The sequence below is a fragment of the Dermochelys coriacea genome, chromosome 3, assembly GCF_009764565.3.
Source record: "Dermochelys coriacea isolate rDerCor1 chromosome 3, rDerCor1.pri.v4, whole genome shotgun sequence".
In the NCBI taxonomy this organism is placed as follows: domain Eukaryota; kingdom Metazoa; phylum Chordata; order Testudines; family Dermochelyidae; genus Dermochelys; species Dermochelys coriacea.
In genome coordinates, this window is record NC_050070.1 from 82,701,933 (window position 1) to 82,725,182 (window position 23,250).

The 23,250-nt window shown below is 43.5% G+C and overlaps 1 long non-coding RNA gene across 1 annotated transcript; it reads right to left on the minus strand.

Moving 5' to 3' along the window:
* Window positions 1-7,169: 7,169 nt before the first annotated feature.
* On the minus strand, window positions 7,170-22,177 carry LOC119853335. Its single transcript, XR_005292044.2, has 3 exons — window positions 21,557-22,177; window positions 11,602-11,679; window positions 7,170-7,284 (listed from the first exon to the last, which is right to left on the minus strand). It is a non-coding gene; the product is annotated as an uncharacterized LOC119853335 (long non-coding RNA).
* Between the last annotated feature and the right edge of the window lie 1,073 nt (window positions 22,178-23,250).

The following is a 23,250-nucleotide window of genomic DNA, read 5'->3' on the forward strand; positions in this document are numbered from 1 at the left end:
TTTCTAACTCATTGGTCTGGTTTGACAAACTCAAGACAACTTTTAAATGCTTAGACAGTATTAAAAAAAGAAACACAGCCATATAATTTTAACCTCACCACCACCCCAAAAGCCATCAATTCAGCAAAGCATCCTTAAGTACTTAACTTTAAGCCCATGCTTAAGTACCATTTGCTTGAATTATGCTTTGCTGAACTGGGGCGGATAGTTGTGGCTTTTCTGCTATAATGAATGTTGCATGAAAGTAAGACACTTCTAAAACAGCTACAGCCATTTAAAGGTGCATGCAGTATTTGATCTTTATATTTTCCTCTAGAGCACTCAGGATCAGTAGTTAGTAAGAGAAGAGTTTCACTCTTATACTCCCAACAGATTCCATGATAGATTCAGACTGTGCACTTTGTTGTATTTATTCTGCTTCTGGGTTTGTTCAGTCTACTGGAAAAGTAAAAGAAAGAAATCAAAGGCCTGCCTCTCAACATTCCCTTCCCAGCATGGAGAGGCCATGCGAGGGGTCTCGTTCCAGTTGAAAACTGAGGGCTGTGGAATAATATAATGTCTGAGTAGCTAGCCCTTCTGAAAAAGCACTTCTTCCTATATAATGAATAAAAATAGCACAAGCTCCTGGAATGGCATTGGACTTAAGAGTGTTGAAGAGGAGTATGCCTTAAGAACAATGAATGAGCCACTTGAGCTGTAAAATAGGCTTCTGGATTTTGATCCAGTGAACTTTTAACTTTTAGGAAAGTGTTTCACAAGCTGCTGTTCCTGTCAAGACTGCGTCCTTCATCCCAACCCTAATAAACTCTTGTGTTATCATGGTATCCCTGTAACATTAATCTATGCAATGTATAGGAAATCCTGGCTAGAGATAGAAAATGTGGGCATCTACTATATAAACTTAGCACCCAGAAACTGTCCATTTTGAAGAACAAATTTAGCTGCTGGGGGTGATATAATCACATCCTCACAATAAGGAAAAGCTCTACTTAGCTAGTATTTGTCTGAAATCAGTAGTAAAAGGAACAATACTCTAAAAAGGAAGAGTTCAAGTCACTATATAAAATAGCTACTAACAGTATTAGTGTTATTATATATGGAGAGAGATTAATCTAGTCTCACATTACCACTGTCAAAACAGCATTCAGATGTTACAGTGCAACTAAACCCTAAGAGAAAAGGAGAAATAAAACTAATTACACTTCAGCATTTCTAGACTTTGCAGGTTTTAATCACATATAATGTCTTACTTGGACAATGTATTTATACTGTGCAGGTGAGTTACAAGATTCTTGAGAAGGATGACATAGGAAGGCAGTTAGCGTGCACTACCCTCTCATCATTTTATTTCCTTTTATTTACAGTTTATGTCCAATGAAAATCAATAGCTAATGAATCAAAGCATAATTACAGAAACATTAACAGCTTACAAAAACTAAGGAAGTGTCCATACATACCCAATGGCAATAATTTATTATATTTCACCCTTAATATTTTACTGTCTTCATTGGTAATAAGATCATTGACAAATAAAATAGCGGATTTTTTTTAAAGTAATGAACATTTTACTGATTTTCATATCTGAGCATATCAACAACACTGGCCATTACTCATTTAAATCTGGTAAAGATTTTAGCATCAACGTAGTTCAACTTGCCATAGAGCCTGCTTTAGATGGAGTACTGCGTACTAATACATTTGATGCTAGAGAAACAATCTGTGAAAGTGTAACGCTGTTGATCCATAATTAAAAAAAATATTTACAGAGGTAATACAAAAGATTATTTTTTGAAACTTGATTAAATTAAGACTTGAGTCTTCACATTCCAAACACCCAATCATTTCATTTCTGATTTTTGGCTTTCAGTGCTTTCCCCCAAACCCAAATTATTACCTAGTTTTCAAAAGTAAAACATCACAATTGAAAATCTTCAAACAGTAAAAAATTTTCAAATTTGTGCCAAAATAAAATAATAGCATTTGAAAATTATTCAGGAGATGCCACAAACACTTCATAATTAAGGAGGGATTCAGGAGCCAAACAGACTTAAAAACATATTGAATGTTGGGGGGGGTGGGGGGTGGAGAGAGATGTTTCTCCCTTGACTTACTTTATGTTGTATAAACCACATTTACAAAATGCTCCTGGGCCTTTTCTGAGTTTCCAATACCTTCTTCCTCTGGCAAATATGGGTTCAATACACAAGAATATTTAAATAAAGTGTCAAATTCAAAGCCCCACAGTAAGTAACTCAGTTTTTCTGAAAAACAATGATTCCTAAACATTTTTAAACTGGCCCTGACTATATAGGCATTCAATTAGCATAGTTGAAAATTCGCAGAGAGGATTTCATATATAAAAGTTTACTGTCCTGTTTTATCCTCAGGGGAATCCCATACAAAGAGGAAACTAGAAGGAACCCATTTTCATGTTATTACTTTTTTGTTACTGTTGGATTAATTCCAATTACTGTAGATATAAAGAGACTCATATAAGCTTTTGTATTTTCTGGTGGTTTTATGAGCTTGTTGATGTTAATGAATTTATGTGAAAAATGAATCTCTTGAAAGTCCTTATTTTGCAGTTAGATATCCATCTACCCTCTTTTTTACGCTGCGCCCCCCCCTCCCGCCTTGGTGGAGTCTTTGCCATCCGTGTTTACTGTTGCATTTTATATGTTCTCATCTTGAAATCAGAGATTCTGAACATCATCTCTTTATGCTTCCATCTTGTTTTTCAAATTCCTGCTGGCTTTGGGCTGGAGCCCCTTCATTTGCTTTCTGGTTGTAGTTGGTCAAATCCTTTTCACGTCACTCAGCTTTGGAATATCAGAGACTGAGATTCTCTAGGTCAGACTGGTACCAATTAAATTATGGAATGGAATCAAGTTGATTTGATACAGAAGTTTTGTCTGGTTCATTTTCATGCTTGGTTCGCAGATGTAGCCAGCTCAAATGATTCAGGGATCTGGATGGGGAGTGGTAGCTGTTTCCCAGCCAGAGTCTCTTAACAGCAAAAATGTAGAAGAGAAATTGAGAGAAGGAAGAGGAGAGCTGTGGTCGAATGCAGGGAATTTCCATGTCCCTGCATGGTGGTATTGTTCAGTGAATTTGTGACAGCTGGCATAGAAGTGGAACTTTCTGTAGAATTATTGCTGGAGGGTGTTAGGCTGGTTCCATTTGGGTCACAGTAAGTCTATAACGTATAAAAAAGTTAAGGGGAAAAATGTTATATTTTTCATTAAAAGCCATCATCTGATGTTAATATTTATGGGGTACAAGAGAGAATTCATGTCAGCGCCACTCAGACATGATGCACACTAACAATTATATACGTCTCCTATCATTCAATTAAGGTCAAAGACAACCTGAATTTCATGGAGTGGGCAAACAAGTTTCAGTGACCAACGCTTTCCGACAGTAGCTTCCCTGACAGTAGCTTCCCTGTCATATGCTTGGTATCAAAACTGTGTGCACTGAGAACAAAATCAAATACCACAGAGAAATCGTTTCTTCATTTGAAAAATTCACCCCAAAAATCCAAACAAAAATTAAAAGGGAACAAACCAAAATAATGCCCCATGTAGGAATGTGCAGATGGCTCAATTTTATTATTGGTTCCCAACAAAATATCTACCCCAAAGGATCCAAATGATTTATTATTGGGACCTGTTTGTTCATCTAAGTATGCCAATGGCGCAAGAGGGAGGCATTCAATCTTTCTGTCTACATTTATTTAACTTAGTTCTTTATTAAAATACCATAATTTAATACAATTTCTTGTATTAACTTTGTGATTACTTTGAAGCAGGTGTCAAGGTCTATGCAATTGTATTAAATATCTTCAGACTCCCTGTTATTCAGACTCCCTATCTGTTATTGCTGGCATAATGAGGCACATAGCTAAAGAAAACATAATTGAAAGTACAGTACAGTTTTGGCAGGTAACAAAATCTTTTGAGGCAACAAAGTCAAAGTCATCTATGTGGATTTCCGTTATGGCTTCTGATTATAGGGCTAGGGCCCATTTTGAACACTATTTCACTAGCAGGACCTTACTTGTCATGCACATTAGAAACTTTTCAAAGTTAATTAATGCATTAAACAAAAAGAAGAGGAAGAGACACACACCCCCACCACACAAGTGAAATACTGCAGTGATTAGTTACTGACCCCAGAAAGCTTGAGCTAATATCTGGGACAAGAGGCTTGCTTTTCTGTAAACTCCAGGAGATGAGAAATGCTGGGGCAGATTCACGTAAATAAAGAGAGTAGTTTTTTGGAGACATGACTAGGATAAGGAATAAGTAAAATAGTCCTTGTGTTTATTCTTTCTTGTCACCCAGAATGTGCCACATCTTTCAAGCAGAAAAGGCAGGCACCATCCCCTCAGAAGCCAGAAATTTGATGTTAATTTTACTTTTTTGCTGCATTTACCTTTTCCCTGTGCGGCAGAATTTTGTACTGAAAACAGGTCATTGTATTGGAGAAGTTGCCAGGAGGGAAGCTACGGTTTTGGGCAGTTTGGGGATTTGGGGAAGGTGTGGGGGGGGCAATTTAGATCTATTAAATAAGCCCATTCCTTGGAAGTTTCTGATACAATCACCAGTGAAATAATTACAGGTTTCAGAGTAGCAGCCGTGTTAGTCTGTATTCGCAAAAAGAAAGGGATGAAGTGAGCTGTAGCTCACGAAAGCTTATGCTCAAATAAATTTGTTAGTCTCTAAGGTGCCACAAGTCCTCCTTTTCTTTTTAGTGAAATAATTGACATTTACAATTGTCAGCCTTGGATTGCAGCTCTAACTCCCCCACACACACAAGCGAGTCTCTCTTTAGATGCGAACAGACATCACTACATCGGTTTGCTCTCAGTTCACATTTGGAAACTTTTCTTCACCGCAGTAACGGCTAGATTTTCTCCTCCCCACCCTGAAAGCTCAGATTCCGGAGCTCAAGCTCAATTCTGCGGCCAATTCTACAACTTCACAGAGTACAAAAAGGCACGTCTGCAATGTGTTAAAATACTATAAATATCTGTACACCCCCCTAGGGTTTGATCCTGCTCCCTTTTTGAAATCAAGGGCAAGGCTCCCACTCATTTCAGAGGAAGCAGGATAAGAACCGTATTTATTTATAGTAGAAACGTGTTCAAGCGAGCTTTTATTTTACTGTCTTCATGGTTCAAGGGTCTCTCATTGAGAGATGACGTTTTACTGACACTGCCCAGCCGGAGACCTTATTGCAAGATATCGATGAGGACTCGGGAAATGCAGGGCTAGTTGGAAACTTGCCAACACGTCCTTTCAAGGCTGTTGCCGGGTAAGGCGCTACGGGCGTGATCACGGTGCTGCGAATAAGCAGCTGGCTAGTGGTCTTTAAATAACGTGCTTTCGGGGACATCGCAAAGCCCGCCCTTTCTGTCATCCCCGGATCTGACCCAAAACCCAGCCGAAATCAGAAGCGTGTCTCCCATTGATTTCCAGGGGCTTTGGATCGGGGTCGCCCCTGATCATCTGGCAATGGGAATTTAGTCGTGTCGATTTCATGACACCTTGTGCAGGAAACCTGGCCCCTTTGTGTGCCCTGGGGATTGCTAGACCCGCTTGTATAACACGACTGGCGCTTTCCTTTTCAGGGTCCCCCACAAAGAAAGTCAAACTCCCAACTTTTTTTTTTTTGTTTTGTTTTTGAAAAGGGAAAGACATACGCGCTGTTGGATCGCAGTCACTCAGGGAGATGCTGGGCTGAGCCACCCTCTCGCCAAACAACACACAAAGCTCACCCTGCCTTCGGAAGGCTGTGCAAATCGGAGCATGAAATACCCCCACGCCGACCCTCCCGCACGCACACGGGCAGGACTCCTGGCCAGCCGGGGCTAGATCCTGTCGTGTCGCTTGCCCGCCATGGAGGGCGGGGGGTGAAGGGAGGCGGCGAAAATCACGGAGCAAAAAATTGCACCCGATCCAGCGTCTCCGCATTGCACATGGAGAGCGGGGCCCCCGGCGGTGCCCAGCCCTGGCAGGGCGCAGCCCGCAGAGCGCTCGCCGCAGCCGCGGCTCCGCATTACCCTGCTCCCCTGCACCTCAGCCGGGATCACACCCTGCAGCGGGTGGGGGCGGGATGGGCATTACCTCTGAAGCCCCCACTGCGGGGGCCCAGAGACTGGGCTTCCTCTGGAGGCGGCCGGGCGTCCCTTCCCCGGGGGCAGGAGTTGGGGGTGCGGGATGGAGGCTCCGGGGATCCCCCCTTCTAGAGGCACCAGAGGAGTGGGGTCCTGATCCCCTGGCGGGGTCCTGAGGGAGCTGGGTCACCCCGGAGCCCTGGCTCACCTGGGGGGGGAAGAGAAGCGCCAGGAGCAGGAGCCCCAGCCCGAGCCGCGCCACCAGCGCCGTCCCCATGTCCCGTCCGCTCCTGATCCCGGTCCCGCTGCTGCTCCTACTGCTGCCGCTGCTCTCCCTACAGGCCGGCGGGCGGGCGGGCGGGCGGGCTGGAGGAGAGACCCGGCTCCAGGCTTTATAGGGGAGCTGCAGCCAGCGTGACGAGCTCCCCCCCTTTCCCCTCGCACCTCCCCCTTCGCCCTCATCCCTGCGAGGCCAGGCCCCGCCTCCTTTCCCTGGGCCTCCCCCTGCACCCCTTCCATTCCCCCTCCTCCAGTCCCCTCATCAGCAGCAGCCTCCCCTCTCCTCCCAGTCGCCTCCCTTCGCCCCGTCTCTGACCCCCCCTTCCTGCCTTCCACACTAGCCCTGCTCCCAGTTCTCTGGCTTCAAGCCTCTGCCTTGCCCTAGGGCAGAGCTACTCAGAGAATTAGTAAAAAGAAAAAAAAGAGTACTTGGGGCACCTTAGAGACTAACAAATTTATTAGAGCATAAGCTTTCGTGATCACCCAAACGAGCCCCAGTAGTAAGAATTAATTGTGTCATTTACTATAGCAGGATATATTCATCTTTAAATAGTATGACAGGAAATTTTATATATACACACATACACACACACACACCCCGCAAAATGACTGACCAAGTATTATTCTGGTTAGTAACATAGTAAAAGCATCCTGACTGGTTAATAACTAAATCATACAGTGTTTTAATATCATGTGCTGCAGGAGACACATTAAAGAGCCCCTTGTAACTTGGGCCCCTGAAGTATCACTGGTCTAGAGCTTCACTTACTGTGCATCTCTCTCTCCCTGCTTCTGCCTTTGGCTGCCCTCTTCTATCTGCAGTCTTTTCCTGGACCTTCAGCTGGCATTGTGGATTTGCACTGCCAAAGCAAGGGCAGATGCTACTGGAAGCACAAAGAGGAACAAGCTGAGTGTGTCTGGGGAGGGGGCTGCAGAGAGTGAATTATGTATGGTGCAGCTAAGGGACTAGCAAACCTCCTGATATTGCAGCATTCTGAGCTAGCCAGAGGTACTGGAGTGGGTTAGTTAATTTGCATTCTCTCAGATGAGTCCAATCATTATGCCTTGCAAAACAGAAAAGTGATGGTAGGGCAGGAATGCCATTTGCTCTTAGGTTTCAGAGTAGCAGTTGTGTTAGTCTGTATCCGCAAAAAGAAAAGGAGTATTTTCTCTTAGGTAGCTGTTTATGTACAGTTAAAGAGACACTGGCAGGTTGATATTTGTGTTTGAAAACAAAGGCCCTTGGCCATGTTATTTAAATCACCTTAGATTCCTTGTTTTTGATTGAATTAATTTTAAGAGCTTGATTTTCACCTTTTATGCTATTTAAATCTCAGGAAGAAAATGAAAAGCTAATACATTTTACTTTTTGGTCTGTTGTCAATTTCACTGGTTCTAATAGACTACACAATGCTATAAAGATAAAGCATGGGTTGCAAACACTTTAGAGCAATGTTTAAGTCTATAAAAACAGGGTTTTAAATTAAAACATTTCTATTAATATTACATCCTGTGAACAAGACTTCCTCTCTCCTTCCCCTTTATTTTGTTGAACAAAACCTAAGTCTGGGTTTATATTACTTAGGAATGGCTCTTTAAGGAAAGCATTGCTGGACAGGCAATAGGTGCTGTTTGAAGACTGGCACTCGCAGTACTAAGCCAACAGTCACAAGGCAACATAAGAAGGCCCTATTGGGTGAGACCAATAGTCCATCTAGCCCAGTATCCTGTCTTCTGGCAGTGGCCGATGCCAGGTGCTTCAGAGGGAATGAACAGAACAGGGCAATTTATTCAGTGATCCATCCCCTGTCATCAATGCCCAGCTTCTAGCACAGGGGTGGCCAACCTGAGCCTGAGAAGGAGCCAGAATTTACTAACGTACCTTGTCAAAGAGCCACGGTAATACGTCAGCAGCCCCCCATCAGCTCCATACCACCACCACTCCGCCCAGCTCCCAGGGCCTCCCACCCACTGGCAGCTCTACGGATCAGCGCCTCCCCCTCCCTCCCCGCACCTCCTGATCAGCTGTCTCGTGGCATGTAGGAGGCTCTGGTGGGGGGAGGAGCGAGGGCATGGCAGTCTCAGAGGAGGGGTTGGGAAGGGGTGGAGAGGGGGCAGGGCCTGTGGCAGAGCCAGGGGTTGAGCAGCGAGCACCCCCTGGCACATTGGAAAGTTGGCCCTTAGCTCCAGCCCCAGAGTTGGTGCCTATACAAGGAGCCGCATATTAACTTCTGAAGAGCTACATGTGGCTCCAGAGCCACAGGTTGGCCACCCCGATCTAGCAGTTGAAATCTAGAGAAGTCTTCCACAGTCCTCTGCAAGAATCTGTACAGCTCCTGGCTGCTGTTTTGATGTAGACAAGATATCTAATCAGGCAAAGTGCTTTAAAATAATGACTGCCTCCAATTTTAGGGAGTGGGGGAGGAAGGGCAAGAAAAGCTGTTATTATTTTAAAGCATTGTCCATTTTGATGGGAACAGCAGCAGCCAAAACCTGGGTTTTTTTTATTTTATGTGTGACTGCTGCTGAGAGGTGTAGGTGCTGGCTTTCAGCTAGTCTTCAGACTCCACAGGTCTGGAACTCTGAGTAACCATACTGTAACCCAAAACAACCGAGGAGTGTGAAAAGCTGATGAAAGCTTATGCCCAAATATATTTGTTAGTCTCTAAGGTGCCACAAGTACTCCTTGTTTTTTTTGCTGATACAGATTAACATGGCTACCACTCTGAAACCTATACTGTAACCAGAGCATTTTAACTTAAAATAATTTTGTATCAAATAGTTACACATGCTTAATATTTTTTCTATTAAGTGTTCTTGCACTAGAACTTAAGACATACACAATGTTTGTAAATACATCAAACACCAATTTAAAGCACTGCAGACAGTCTGGGAATAGCGAATACCTTCACTTCTTATGTGAATGAAGACAGCTCTTGGCCTAATGCCTCACAGTATACAAGCTGTCTTTCCTGGTTCTTTAATGTGTGCTTATAAAGGAATAAAATGTGGCTAACAAGTCCATAAGTGAGCAACTGCACTGATATATATTATTTAAATGTATGACTGAAGTTACATTGTACTATACAATATATGTTGTAGAGAATCTCCCAGGAAAATCTTGAATGCTTTTCAGGGATAGTTACTAAGTTTGTTTACAGTAATATGCTGTTAACACAGTACACTGTATAAAGTACAGAACGATGTACTAAATTATTATGTTGTAACAAACTGACCGGACACTTTCATTTAAAAAGAGGAAGAACCTGACGTGCTCTATTTAACAGCTATTGAACACCACCACCACCAGATCAGCGTGTCCAAGACCAAATAGCCTCTATAACCATGGGCGGTGGGTGAAACTTCCCCTGGGGGGAGGCAAGCTCCTGGTTCTGCCTCTTCCGCCCACAGCCACTCCTGCTCTGCCCCAGACCCCGCTGCTGACTCCACACTCATCTCTTCCCCCTCCGCTCACCTCCTCCCCCGCCCACCTGCTGCTCGCCTCCTCGCCAGACCCTTTCCCTGTGCAGCTGGCTCACCGCTCTCCTCCTCACCCTCCCCGACACCCTCTCCCCTATTCACCTTAACGTACTAATAACACTCCCCAAAGGAACTGAACAGGCAACAGGTATCGCTCAATTGCCAGATAGACTCTCCTCTGCATGGCAGGGAGTTCGGTGTACGCTGGGCGGGGGAGGTGGCGGGGGGGGGGATGAAACCCAGGCTACCTGTGCCAGCCTGAAGCCTCATCTTTCCTTTTGAAAAAGTGTGCATCATTGACAGCCTGCATTAAGGCAGGAGTTTAATCACCATTCTTACCCAGCCTTCCCTGCCAGACTCCTTTACTTAAACGGGGTTTGAATAAAATGACTAGATCAAGAAATAAACTCACGGGCTATGTCAGCTCCTCCTCAAGCCCGGTCAGTAGTTCCCTCTTCTGAGTACAGAGAATGAAGTGAGCTATAGCTCACGAAAGCTTATACTCTAACAAATTTGTTAGTCTCTAAGGTGCTACAAGTACTCCTTTTCTTTTTGCGAATACAGACTAACACGGCTGCTACTCTGGAACCTGCAGTTACTTGGGATCCCAATATGGCCTCCTCACTCTGCCCCCCACCGCAGTCTGCTGCTCACATCCTCTCACACACACACACACACACACACACACACACACACACACACACCCTGTGCAGGGGGCTGTGAGGAGAGACGCAGCTGCGGGGACTTCTGAGGGGGGAATGAGGTGGAGGGGAGGAAGACTCTAGGTAGTAGCAGCAAGTCGTGGGAGGGGAGGGGAGGGGAGGGGAGGGAACCATGGCCCTGGTGGCAGGGACAGCTGTGCTTCAGGACGTAATGTCTTCCCTTGCCTATTGTACCCGCAGCCCATGGTTTTAACGGTGGATTTATTGGTCTTTCCCCCAAAATGCAATGTAGCATGGAGGAGTTCATGTTTGGCGCTAGGCACGGTAAGCAGCCTTGCCATCCACACCTGTGGTACTCCAGGACAGCTCCTCAGAAGATTCGCAGTGCTGTGCTACAAACAGGGCGCTGACCCACAGCAGATGAGGACGCAGTTAGAATAGAATTCTGTAGAGACCGTGTGTTAGGTAAAATCATGTTGTTTTAACCCAGTCATATCTAGCATGGTTAAATTTGCCAGTTTAGACAATCTCCTAGTTAATCTCAGAAGAAAGAGTTAAGACTGTCTTTCTGGAGCTGCACCAAGTCAGATTTCATCCCTGTCCTTAAACCAGAATGAAAAAAAGAGAACTCTTCTGTGAGCCAGGTCAAGCATGAAGCTTAGGTTAACTTAAATTCTCTAAGCAGTGGTGGATTAGCCACTGGGCCAACAGGGCCCATGCTCAGGAGCCCTGGCCAATTGAGGCACCCTTATACCCCAATCTGCTCCACTCAGTGCTCCTGTCAGGGAGCAGGGCTGGGGCACAGGGGCTTGCCCCAGCCCCACTCCACCTGCTGGGTGCTTCTGACGGGGAGGGCAGAGCGGGGAGACTGCAGGTGGAAGGGATGGAAAAGGGCCCCCACTTGCTCTGGCCCCACAAGCCCTTAATCCGCCTCGGTCCCTAAATAGCATTTATTTCCTGTTTTTCGCCCTCTGTTCAGTTGCTTCTCACTAAAAATCCAGCTTCCAGCTATTAGTTGTTTAACATTTACATAGAGTATCTATAATACTGATTCCCAACCTGTGGTCCACAGAGCAGTTGCTAGCAGTCTCTGAAGAGCTGTCTGGTCAGGTTGCTGGCTCTTTCTGTTTCCAGAGACTAAGGAGAGAGCAAAAGGAGACAGTATGATCAACTTTTTAAAAGAGGAACAAACACACTTACTGCAGCTAAAATATACAAGTACTATCCCTAATGTTATTTTCCACACAAATAATTTGCTTTAGCTGCCACAGGGCCATTATGCAGTCACAAAAGGGAGGGGAAAATACTTTTAAGATGTGGCTCACACCAGGGAAAGATTTGAGAACCCCTGATCTCTAGGTCTATGTTTAGCAAAGCCGAATAGTTTACAGGAGTTAAGTTAAGGTTGAGAGCATTAAAGTTCTGAGATCTGATTCCAGCTCTGCTACCGATTTTCTGTTTGATCTTTTGCAAGATACATCAGCTCTCTGTCATAGGTTGCAAAGGCATTCTCAGCACCAGTTCTGACCCTTGTGAGTCAGTCAAACAATGCAAAGGAGATGCAATCTGGCTGCAGCTGGCCAGCTGCCCCAGTGTAAACTGGGTGTAAAGCCGGTAGAGCTGGCCTGTATGCCAACCTGTAACCTCCAGTACACGGGAACACAGTGTGTAGGGGGCAGAGGAAGCTTGACAGGGAAGGAGGGGGAGTTCAATGATAACTCTTAGCTGTCACATGCTCCCATAGGAATCATAGGCAAGTGTCCTAAGTTATTTACAAAAAGAGAAGGAGTACTTGTGGCACCTTAGAGACTAACAAATTTATTTGAGCATAAGCTTTCATGAGCTACAGCTGCATCTGATGAAGTGAGCTGTAGCTCATGAAAGCTTGTGCTCAAATAAATTTGTTAGTCTAAGGTGCCACAAGTACTCCTTTTCTTTTTGCAAATACAGACTAACACGGCTGCTACTCTGAAACCTAAGTTATTTAGTTATGTCAGAGCTGAAGGAACTTGAGAATCCAAGAGTCTTATCAGCTGCCTGATGGCCCCCCCGTGTCAAGAGTATCTTGCTACAGGAGAGAATCTGGTGCCACAGCCATGAAAAATGTGGATGATACAGATGTGTTCACTGGGGTGTCATGAATTGCTGAAAACATTGAGAGTTATGGTTGTCAGATTCCCAGATGTAATCCAGACCAATGAGGGGTTGTATTACACCTGTCCTTCAAGCTTGGGTGCCTCACAGCGCTTTGCTGTGGTAGCTTCCAAACTGGGCCACTCACAAACAGCCTACCAGCATGCAAGTTGCACCTTGAGTGTCCGTGTACAGCTATAGCCCTGCTCCAGCAACTCTGCCTCAGCAGCCTGTCAGCAAAACACCAGCCACACACTAGCTTCCGGTTTCAGAGTAGCAGCCGTGTTAGTCTGTATTCGCAAAAAGAAAAGGAGTACTTGTGGCACCTTAGAGACTAACAAATTTATTAGAGCATAAGCTTTCGTGAGCTACAGCTCACTTCATCGGATGCATTTGGTGGAAAAAAACAGGAGAGATTTATATACACACACACACAGAGAACATGAAACAATGGGTTTATCATACACACTGTAAGGAGAGTGATCACTTAAGATAAGCCATCACCAACAGCAGGGGGGGGGAAGGAGGAAAACCTTTCATGGTGACAAGCAGGTAGGCTAATTCCAGCAGTTAACAAGAATATCAGAGGAACAGTGGGGGGTGGGGTGGGAGGGAGAAATACCATGGGGAAATAGTTTTACTTTGTGTAATGACTCATCCATTCCCAGTCTCTATTCAAGCCTAAGTTAATTGTATCCAGTTGGCAAATTAATTCCAATTCAGCAGTCTCTCGTTGGAGTCTGTTTTTGAAGCTTTTTTGTTGAAGTATAGCCACTCTCAGGTCTGTGATCGAGTGACCAGAGAGATTGAAGTGTTCTCCAACTGGTTTTTGAATGTTATAATTCTTGACGTCTGATTTGTGTCCATTCATTCTTTTACGTAGAGACTGTCCAGTTTGGCCAATGTACATGGCAGAGGGGCATTGCTGGCACATGATGGCATATATCACATTGGTAGATGCGCAGGTGAACGAGCCTCTGATAGTGTGGCTGATGTGATTAGGCCCTATGATGGTATCCCCTGAATAGATATGTGGACAGAGTTGGCAACGGGCTTTGTTGTAAGGATAGGTTCCTGGGTTAGTGGTTCTGTTGTGTGGTTGCTGGTGAGTATTTGCTTCAGATTGGGGGGCTGTCTGTAAGCAAGGACTGGTCTGTCTCCCAAGATCTGAGAGAGCGATGGCTCGTCCTTCAGGATAGGTTGTAGATCCTTGATGATGCGTTGGAGAGGTTTTAGTTGGGGGCTGAAGGTGATGGCTAGTGGCGTTCTGTTGTTTTCTTTGTTGGACCTGTCCTGTAGTAGGTGACTTTTGGGTACTCTTCTGGCTCTGTCAATCTGTTTCTTCACTTCAGCAGGTGGGTACTGTAGTTGTAGGAATGCATGATAGAGATCTTGTAGGTGTTTGTCTCTGTCTGAGGGGTTGGAGCAAATGCGGTTATATCGTAGAGCTTGGCTGTAGACAATGGATCGAGTGGTATGATCTGGATGAAAGCTAGAGGCATGTAGGTAGGAATAGCGGTCAGTAGGTTTCCGATATAGGGTGGTGTTTATGTGACCATTGCTTATTAGCACCGTAGTGTCCAGGAAGTGGATCTCTTGTGTGGACTGGTCCAGGCTGAGGTTGATGGTGGGATGGAAATTGTTGAAATCATGGTGGAATTCCTCAAGAGCTTCTTTTCCATGGGTCCAGATGATGAAGATGTCATCAATGTAGCGCAAGTAGAGTAGGGGCATTAGGGGACGAGAGCTGAGGAAGCGTTGTTCTAAGTCAGCCATAAAAATGTTGGCATACTGTGGGGCCATGCGGGTACCCATCGCAGTGCCGCTGATTTGAAGCTATACATTGTCACCAAATGTGAAATAGTTATGGGTCTGGACAAAGTCACAAAGTTCTGCCACCAGGTTAGCCGTGACAGTATTGGGGATACTGTTCCTGATGGCTTGTAGTCCATCTTTGCGTGGAATGTTGGAACCTATCCTTGCAACAAAGCCCGTTGCCAACTCTGTCCACATATCTATTCAGGGGATACCATCATAGGGCCTAATCACATCAGCCACACTATCAGAGGCTCCTTCACCTGCGCATCTACCAATGTGATATATGCCATCATGTGCCAGCAATGCCCCTCTGCCATGTACATTGGCCAAACTGGACAGTCTCTACGTAAAAGAATGAATGGACACAAATCAGACGTCAAGAATTATAACATTCAAAAACCAGTTGGAGAACACTTCAATCTCTCTGGTCACTCGATCACAGACCTAAGAGTGGCTATCCTTCAACAAAAAAGCTTCAAAAACAGACTCCAACAAGAGACTGCTGAATTGGAATTAATTTGCCAACTGGATACAATTAACTTAGGCTTGAATAGAGACTGGGAATGGATGAGTCATTACACAAAGTAAAACTATTTCCCCATGGTATTTCTCCCTCCCACCCCACCCCCCACTGTTCCTCTGATATTCTTGTTAACTGCTGGAATTAGCCTACCTGCTTGTCACCATGAAAGGTTTTCCTCCTTCCCCCCCCTGCTGTTGGTGATGGCTTATCTTAAGTGATCACTCTCCTTACAGTGTGTATGATAAATCCATTGTTTCATGTTCTCTGTGTGTGTGTGTGTGTGTATATAAAAATCTCTCCTCTGTTTTTTCCACCAAATGCATCCGATGAAGTGAGCTGTAGCTCACGAAAGCTTATGCTCTAATAAATTTGTTAGTCTCTAAGGTGCTACAAGTACTCCTTTTCTTTTTGCGAATACAGACTAACACGGCTGCTACTCTGAAACCTTTAAAAATAGGGCAAGTTTATTTAACTGCAAAGAGATATACTTGTATTCACTTAATCTAAGACATTCAAGTCAGAAATGGTTACACAAGAAATGACGATAAAACACTTTCTAGTAACTAAATTTAACAAACTAGACTTGGCTCATGGTAAAATCGTTACCACACGATCCCAGCAACAGGACTGACCAAATTCTCAGGTCAGAACCCCTCCCACATTCTGGTGCCTTAATTTTCTTAGGTGAAAGAAAGAAAGACACCCAGAGGTGTTCTTGCCCCTCATTTTTATAATCCCGTCACTCTTTGCAATGCATTTTCCTACCTCTAGATAAAGTTCCTTCCCAGTGTGAGGAAGGAGACATGGAACCCCATGGTGAAAGAGATTCCATGTTGTTGTTTGCTAAATGCAGATTAATCTGTTCCTGCCTCCCTTTATTGCCAGAGAACGGTCACTTGACTGGTTGTAGCCCATCAACTTTGAGGACATCTGGCTAGAGGCATCAGTTTGTCCTTTGACTTTGAGAATCAGGTTGTCTGGTAAACTTTTCCAGTAAACACATTGTAGTCATAATTTCAGCTTATTTTCATAACTTTACATACAATGTTGCTACACACATTTCACCATGTTATTGACCAGTGAGTTATTAGTTTTCAAATTATACCTCACAAGGCATATTTTGTACAAAGATTATTAAAATAGCGTGTATGGTGTGAATGCAGAGGTGCATTTTGTCACAATAGGAAAAGAGCTAAGCATTATTATATTTTCATAAAGTGCTGTAGTATTTATTTTAGTTGGCTACAGTTAAAACAGGAGAAAGTTATACATTGGGCAAATCACTTAGCCTCTCTGTGCTTCAATTTCTCATGTATTAAATGAGGATGACAGCACTTCCCTATCTCACTGGGATGCTGTGATATATTAAACATTGTGAAGTGCTTTGAGATCTACTGACTGAAAAGTGTTACCTATGAGCTAGGTATTATCATTCCACTCATAACAGTGATTGATTTATATACAGTTTTAAAAACACAACAAATGCAATAGTTTGGAAATACTTTATGGAAGAACAAATGATTGAAAGAATATGATTGTGTTAGTTTTCTATTTTGTGGGCAAGAGCAATGCCTCTTCCTGAAAAACAGGGAGAAATAATAAATGTTAATACAGGAACGCTGTTGGCAGCTAGTAAGAGTGCTACAGGTAGCATACCAGAAAGATTCAGATCAAGTTTTCCCTTGAAACGTCCGGTCTAGTGCCTAATTTCTCTTATCTATTTCTATGACCAAATCTCCCAATTCAGGAGAGTTGCGATGTTCTTGACTGACCCTGAAGAATAAAACAATCAACTACGCACCCAATTCTAATGTCTTCACTTAGCCCCTATTGAGGTAAGACTTATGCTGAAGTCAATAGGAGTTACAGATCCAATTTTCACTGGTCTGTTAGTCATCAAGTATATGTGGATTTAGTACATGGATCTTTCAAAAGCAGTATAATTGAGACTGGAATGCTGCATGGTGAGGTGCTGCCATCCGGTGGTCAAAATGTGTTTTTGATGTTTCCTCTATCAAAATTGCGACACACTCCTTCAAAAGTTTCAGAGTAGCAGCCGTGTTAGTCTGTATTCGCAAAAAGAAAAGGAGTACTTGTGGCACCTTAGAGACTAACAAATTTATTAGAGCATAAGCTTTCGTGAGCTACAGCTCACTTCATCGAATGCATCCGATGAAGTGAGCTGTAGCTCACGAAAGCTTATGCTCTAATAAATTTGTTAGTCTCTAAGGTGCCACAAGTACTCCTTTTCTTTTTACTCCTTCAAAAGAAGCAAAACATTTTGTTTTTACAGGAGAAATGAAGTATATCCACAACAGACCAGTATGGCGAGTGAAAGAGTTGCAATTCCCTTAGTCTTTTCATTTTTGTACCAGAATAATTCCCTATTAAACATATTAAATTAAAGAGTAAACAAAGGAGGGGAACTAAAAATATTTCAAAGGCTTTTAAAAATATATTTAATTGTATGCTTTGTTTCCATCTTTTTAATAGAGACAAAATTGCAGACATAACCCCGATTCTTGGGAGCTGAAGCAAAATGCAGACTGTCTTTACAATGCATTCTCAAAGAGGATTAAGTATAACGTCTAGTAGAAAACTAGCCTTTGATAAATAAAGTGGCTTTTCGGAAACTAGTCTCTCTCCCTAGGTCATATAGGGCAGTGGTTCTCAACCAGGGGTATGCATGCCCTTGGGGGTACGCAGAGGTCTTCCAGAGGTTATATTAACTCATCTACATATTTGCCTAGTTTTACAATAAGTAACAAAAAACACTAACGAAGTCAGTACAAACTAAAAATTTCATAAAGACAATGACTGCTCTATATACTATACATTAAAATGTAAGTAAATATTTATATTCCAATTGATTTATTTTATTATATGATAAAAAGATAAGAACGTGAGCAATTATTCAATACTAGTGTACTGGGACATGTTTGTATTTTTATGTCTGATTCTGTAAGCAAGTAGGTTTTGAATACACAAGATGACAAATCAGACTCCTGAAAGGGGTACAGTAGTCTGGAAAGGTTGAGAGTCATTGATATGGAGACAGAAGGGACCATTAAATCATTTATTCTGACCTATCTATCTATCACAGGCCACGCAAGTTCATTCAGTTACTCCAGTACTGACTCCAATAAAGTGTTTGGCTAAAGCACATCTTCCAGAAGGGCATCCCAGTTTTGATTTGAAGACTTTGCCACATCCCAATGGCCCCCTCCCTCTGGGAGTCTCCGGAGAAGGCAGATCAGCATAGTATGTGGCTAACACTGTTGCAAGCATCGCAAAGCATTTTGGGGAGGGTCAAAGGTATGTGAGTGGAAGTTTCCTTTGCAGACTACGAGAGGCCGGGAGGGAGGGGGGAGAAGAAGAAGATCAGAGAATGGGTTAACTCAACACTTCAGCTAGCTCCGTGTGAAGATAAGATGCTGGCCCCGGCCCAAGGTCATGGGCTTGATGAGAAATCAGTAGCTGCCCAGCTGTGAGAAGAGGAGAACCAAGTTGAGCAGAGCTGCAGAGATAGCAGTGAGAACAAATGAGACAGTGACAGCAAAGGCCAATAGAAGGGAAAACAGTCACCAGAGCTAGGATGTTTTGGGAAACCGAGGAGGCCACAGCAAGCTGGTTTGGACTGGAACAAAGAGCACCAGGAGCAGAGGTCCCTGAGTGGAATACCCCCAAGGAGCTCAGGACTTAAAACCCTTCTGAGAGCTGGAGCAACTTTGAGAGCAACAGCAGACTTGGACAGCCTGGGCCCAGGATAATACTCCTGTCCACCCTTCTCTGCCCTCCCCCCCTTTTCTGACATTACACCCAGGTCTGGCCAGTCTTGGGTAGTGCGTGTGTGAGGGCTTGGGGTGTTAACGCTTTCTTTCTTCCCCTGAGTGACGTGGGAGCATTCCCAGCACACTCTGCTGTTATTTTATTAATAAAGCTTTAAAATTTAGCCACTTGGTGTGTTTTGTCATCTCCCCCACAATGATCCTATGGTGTCAGCCTGATCACCTGATGCAGTGGCAGATTGGCAACAAAAATCTGTCACAACTTCAAGAGATGGATACACACCACTTTGGTTGGTAGTTTGTTCTAACAGTTAATCAGCCTCACTGTTATAAGTGTGAAGTGCCTTCTTTTTAGTTTGAATGCGTCTTGCTTCAATTTCCTTTGGTTCTTGTTATGCCTTTGTCTGCTAGGTTAAAGAGCCCATTAGCACCTGGTATTTTCTCTCCATAAAAAGGTACTCATACACCATAATCAAGTCACCTCTCAATTTTTGTTTTGATAAAGAGCTGAATCCATTTAGTTTAAGTCTCCCACTGCAAGGCTTTTTTCCAGCCCTTGAAAATTTGTTTTCTACATCCTCTCCAATTATTCCAGCACTTCCATTTGTTTCTGTATTAGGCTGTCCTGTAGCTGGGACAAAGAGTTTGATTTAGTCTTAATTACCTCCATGAGGTCAGGTACCTCAGTTTCTCTTCTTATACAGCAGACCAAGTTTATAATAATTTTCCTGCTGTGTTAAGCTTTAAGTTTATTTACAGGTAATAGCTGAGAAGCATCATTACCACATGACCTTAAAGGATTTTTTTCAAAAATCCTACACACTATACATTGAATGTTAATAAGTACACCTGTAACACTCTTGTTATACCATGCCTTTTATTTAGACAATTTGTTTGCTGACCAGATAGGTCTTTTTTCTGCAGTTCCTTTTTGCTGCTCTCTTTATCAGTTAGGTAATTTGCATTAACACAGATGCTTTCTGGCTTGCTTTTGGATCTAAAGCCATCAGCAGCTCAGAGACTTTGTCTTAAAAGGGACACAATCAACTTTCACCGGAGTTCCAATTACTTTTTCCACTTCCAACTCCCACTTTCAAAACACAGCAATCTGGAAAACCCAACCTATTGTGTCTCCCTTTGGAGCCCTAATAGCATTTTAATTAAGTAGAATGGAATTTTTTCACATTTCTTTTACCCCTTCTACAATATACACTGCACATGTCCTGGGGAAAATGCACATTCCTGCTATAGTTTAACTGCTATAACATTATATTAGTCCTGTTAATTTTTACATAAGGTGTAACCGTTTCTTTTGTTCTCAGTGTTTTCAAGTACCTTTATTAAAGTGACAGTTTGATTATTCAGAGCCATCTTAAGGCTCAGTGTTTCTAACATTGCTTCTTTTGGTTTTATGTACCTCACCCCTGCTGTTGCTTCAGAGGGGTACGGTCTTTAATTTCTTATTCTTTAAGAACAGCTTTCATCTGCGATTTTGTTACAAAAAACAAAATCCAGAATCTCTCCCTGGTCTCCTGATTGTGACTGTCCTGCTGCAGCCACAATTAAAAAAAAAAATTTTAGATTTTGTAAATCATTGAGTTACCTCTTAAGGATTAAATGCCAGATCCCAATGCTAAACACTAATCACCTGTGTCCAGCAAAAAAGTCTGTCAGTCTTGCAACTTTGAATTAAAGTGTCAAAATGGATTTTTAGTGGCATTATTAAATACCAAACCAATTGGTCCTTAGAACCGTACATACTTACACACACACTTTTTCCTTAAAAGGAAATTTCTTTCCCTTCTACACTGCTCCATTTGTACATAGATTACATTCCCTTTATACATTTGGGGCAGTTAAGTTCCAATGTTCATGTTCTTTTAGCAAATTTGACTAAATTGTTCATAATCAAATGATTTTAATCAGATAGTTTCTTTGCTTGGATTATTTACAGACATTCCTTTGGAAAAAGGACCCACTTTTCCTCAATGGCTGCAAAAAACCCAAGAATTATTTTTCTTCTAACTTTTCCTTTTTATCATTTTCACAAAGTTTAACTGCTTAATTCCCTCCAGCATCTAGAGTTAACTTCTTACTCTTTTCTTCTTAAATCACTTGCTTATTTCCCAAAATGATACTTCATCAGCTTAAATTACCATTCCAACTATTGTCCCAGGGATCTGAATTTCCCATGTCTAGACTCACTTCTTTTCCTACTCCTGCCACTATGCCCCTCAGGGCTCCCAACCTGTTTTTCAATCTATCTTTTGTCTGCCTGGGCCCAATCCTATTTTCCTTGCTGAATCGCCCCTTCCCATGGGCACAGGCCATTCCAAATTGTGAAATCACCACAAGATCACTCACAAAAAATACTATACTGCCCAAACTCCTATAACCCTCAGAGTTTGGTTTAACAGAGCAAGATCTGTTTAAAAGGAGTGATCTCTTGCACACATGACAGCTTCTTTTTAGCTCTGCCTGAGTATTGTCCTTAGGGGACTCTTTTTGTCTGAGCATTTTGTATCTAAGGTATTTAGTTGTTATTTTTAATCACTTTAATTAAGATCTTATGTTTGCCTGTGCCAGTGCTGGGGCTTACAAGTTCCTTTCTTTACTGTGTTGCCCATGCCAATGCCAGGGCTTACCATTTTAACCCACTCTGGGCCAGAGGGAGAAACGCTAAGTCCCCCTCTGTATTGCTTGGCCTTTTACCCCAGAGGGTTTATACACTGTGATGGGGGTCAAGACTCACCACCATTGGCACCTCCAGCTGGTTGCTCCAGGAATTAGCTCTGTCCAGTCAGGGAGCATCTTTTGCACATGGTGCCTTGCCCTTTGTCTACTCTGCTGCTTTGGGAACCTGCATTGCTCCCCACACTGCATCATCCTCTTCAGGATGCTGCCCTCTGGCAGTGCCCACTGCTCCTGTCTCACCCCCTTCCAGGGGTTTGGAGTTATCAGCAGTCTTCAATCTACACGAGCTGTAGTGGCCGACTTTAGCCTCAAAGTCTAACCCCTTTGTCGCAGGTGCTAGCCACAGCCTTATCAGGCCACCCTCCTCCTCAGCCAGGTGTAGTACAAGAGAAAGGCAGGGGGAACCTAGGCCCACCTGCTATTCTAGGTCCTGACCCAGGACCCTCTACCAGCAGCCTCTCTGCCCGCTTTCTCTCCCCTTATCAACCTATTGTCCCTAGGCTACTTCCCCTTCAGTCCTGTGTACCTACTCAGCCCTTTGTAGCAAGGCCTGAAGCCTGGGGTTTTCCTTAGCCAAAGCTCCCCAACTCCTTCTGTCCTTCCCTAGCACTGCTCTGTCCAAGGTACTACCTTTCCAGTCAGGAGCCAGTCCTCCTCCCTTACCAACCAGGGAGAAATTGCCTTGTGCCCTAGCTGGGCAGCCTTTATATAGGACCTTGCCTGGTCCTGATTGGCTCTTCACTGATTGGCTGCTGATTCATGCAGTCTCTCTGGCCTAGTTCAGCCCTTCTCTCAGAGGGTGGGGCTTTCCCCCACCACATACACCAAATATAAAAACCCCTCCCAGGGACAGAGGAAGAAACCCTAAGCTCTCCTCTTATACTCAGTCATGCTACAGCCAATGGTGTATGCACCTATAGTTCTTTTTCTCTTTCAGTTTGGAGTGAGGATCTTTAAGTCCTCCTACTGTCTGACCATACTATAACTGGGGGTATATCCACCTCCAATTATTTCTCAGTAATAAGTAAGTTTCTCAGTAAGGGGAGGGATGGTAAACTTCTCTCCTGTCTCTCAGCTCTACTACAACCAAGGGTTTGTGTATCTCTTAATCATACAAATTTTCAATTCATAAAATATCAACAGTGAATACAATATTAACCACACCTGATTCCCTTTTTACTGCCCGGTATCTCTCTGACCAGGTGTGTGCACACCTGAATGATCAATCACTTAGCAGTATTGTCAATAATTACAGCACATATACTCTTCCCACTTTCGCAGTTCTCCATCAAAAATGTTATAAGAAGCACCCGCAGTCTGTCAGGATACATTTCTACCAATGTCCTGAGAGTCATTCCTTTCTGCTATTCAAAAAGGGTGGCTGGCAGGATGATCAAATCATACATTGATACCTTCATTCTTATAGTACAATTATACAATCCTGCCCCTACATATGTTTAGCTGCTAGTCCATGGTGAGGACTAAATCCTTTTCAGAGTCACTGCTCTCCAGGATACAGCCTCCCCTTCTGTAGTTATGGCCTGCATTCTTTGTTCCTAGACATGTAACTTTGCATTTGGCTGTTATGACAGGGCATCTTCTCCATCTTACTGGGCTTAGCACTTCCTCCTCTGGCAGTGCCAGGGCCTGGGGTAAATCAGCCCCGCTCTGGACAATGTTTCTCTTTCCCACTCTGGGTTTATTTATCAATATTTTCAAGGTAGCCCTTGGGGTAGGAGTGCTCCTCCACCA